At 43.5% G+C, this 2,390-nt stretch overlaps 1 protein-coding gene across 1 annotated transcript in view; it reads left to right on the forward strand.

The window, feature by feature from the left end:
* Positions 1 to 857: 857 nt before the first annotated feature.
* Positions 858 to 2,390, forward strand: part of LOC101858932 — a gene marked incomplete at its 5' end in the record, with an annotated part of 21,056 nt that continues 19,523 nt past the window's right edge. The window contains 1 exon segment of the mRNA XM_005096561.3: positions 858 to 931.

Raw genomic sequence — 2,390 nt, forward strand, 5'->3', positions numbered from 1 at the left:
GGGTGAAGAAAGAGGGAGGGGGGAGAGAGAGAGGAGAGAGAGGAGGGAGAGGGGGAAGAGAGGGGGGTAACGAGATCGGGAAAAGCGCGCGCACGCCGGCACGCGACCAGGCAGATAAAGCGGCCAGCTGCGCCACGCGCCGTTCAGTTCGCCGTCAGACTTGACACAGACACACACACACCGACAGACACACACACGGCCCGGCCGGCCAAAGATTTACCTGAGTTGTTGCGAGGAGGACCAGAGGGATATAAGAAGAAGAGGTAGAGAGTAGAGCAGAGGTGTGTGTGTGCGCGTGCGTTATCATCACATTATATTATAGAGCCTACCTGGCTCTCTCGTACCAGTTTGTTGTGTAGCAAGTAATTCTTCTCGTCTTCGCTCAAGTTGTTCCCAGTTCTAGATTCTAGTTTTCGTCCCATTTTACGGCGTTTCTTCTTAACAACAACGTCGGACGAACAAGAACTTCTCTGCTGTCAGCTGTTTTGAACACGTACACACACAGATCTATGTTGTGCGTGTGTGTTTACGTATGAGGAGGTAGATCCAGATCCAGAGCTCTGCCTGCCCGCCACATTTCCACGCTCACGGGCTGCCGACGTCTGTTTTCAATTTCAGAGCAACTTGGACAGTATTATTATTGTTATCATTAGATTATTATTGTGATTACTTAAGACTCGACTCAAGGAAAAGCGGCTGGAAAGAGGAAGTGCAAGCCGCCAGGAACTGTGTCTTTTCCTCAACACACTGCAGCGACACTCTTGGCTACTGAGGAAAGTCTCCGTTTGGAGATAAAACTACTGCGCAAAAGAGAAATCATTTTGTCCTTCAAAGAACTTTTGTATAACTGGTATAAGACATTCGTTATTGGATTTTCAGACCTTGACTACCGACTTATCGTGCACTTCTCTATCGGGAGTTCTTCGAACAGGTGAGTGCTGGAATGTTTGTGTTTATTTACGAAATCAGCCATGCCATAATTATCAGTAGAATAACAGAAGAATATTCTAATAATAGGTCTACTACAATACACAAGATCAGACTGCGTGATGTTTTCATTTTACATAGGGAGCGCTGGAATAGTTACAAAGACATCATTATAATTACATCTAGATCTACATGAATGTTCGGGGTTTTTATCACTAGGCATTTCTCCCTTCTTTTTTTTTTCTTTTTTTTTTGTCAAGAAGGACAAGAAGGACTGTTATACGATAATGACATTATCAACAACAGTTTTGAAACTGAACATAAAACTTGAGAAAAACAAAAACAAAAACGATGGAAATAAATAACGAGAAAAAAACAACAATTAACTGGTTCGTTTGTTAGAGTAAACAGAAGTGCATCAACAAAATAACAGTCATCTAGTGCAGGGGGAAAGAAAGGCAGACATACCTACAGAAACATCAGACAGAAGGAAAGAAAGGCAGACATACATACAGAATCATCAGACAGAGGGAAAGAAAGGCAGACATACATTCAGAAACATCAGACAGAGGGAAAGAAAGGCAGACATACATTCAGAAACATCAGACAGAGGGAAAGAAAGGCAGACATAAATACAGAAACATCAGACAGAGGGAAAGAAAGGCAGACATACATACAGAAACATCAGACAGAGGGAAAGAAAGGCAGACATACATACAGAAACATCAGACAGAGGGAAAGAAAGGCAGACATACATTCAGAAACATCAGACAGAGGGAAAGAAAGGCAGACATAAATACAGAAACATCAGACAGAGGGAAAGAAAGGCAGACATACATACAGAAACATCAGACAGAGGGAAAGAAAGGCAGACATACATACAGAAACATCAGACAGAGGGAAAGAAATGAGGTAGGGCATTCTGTTAGCGCCCCCCAAACACCCGCTTAAATTGAGTTCACAACGGCAGTAACCAGAAGCAAGAACACAAACAGAGGAAGGGACTTTGTGCTGTTGAGGCTAGAAGGTGAGCAGAGTAAGCCTGATTCCCCGTTTGGACTTCTCTGTTGACATCCACCCCTTGCCGCTCATAATGACCTTATGCAGTTGCGAGCGCCGTAAAACCTTACTATAACTAAACTAAACAGAGAAAGAACACACGCGAACCAACAAAACTACAATACCAGTCACGGAAAAAATAACAATTAAGCAGACGTTTCACACACACAGTTATTCCTCTAATGGACACTTACAATCTCCCGTAGCCCAACTGAACTGCCAATTCCAGAGTTCAAATTCGACTTATGTATGGCTTCTATCTATTTCTGCCACTCAGCTGTTGTTCCTGGGGCCAAAGTGTCTCGACATTCGGTGCCAATGTGTTCCTAGTTCTCTCTCTCTATCTCTCTCTCTGTCTCTCTCTCTCTCTCTGTCTCTCTCTCTCTCTCTCTCTCTCTCTCTCT

Source organism: Aplysia californica, unplaced genomic scaffold (assembly GCF_000002075.1).
Source record: "Aplysia californica isolate F4 #8 unplaced genomic scaffold, AplCal3.0 scaffold00132, whole genome shotgun sequence".
NCBI classification, from domain to species: domain Eukaryota; kingdom Metazoa; phylum Mollusca; class Gastropoda; order Aplysiida; family Aplysiidae; genus Aplysia; species Aplysia californica.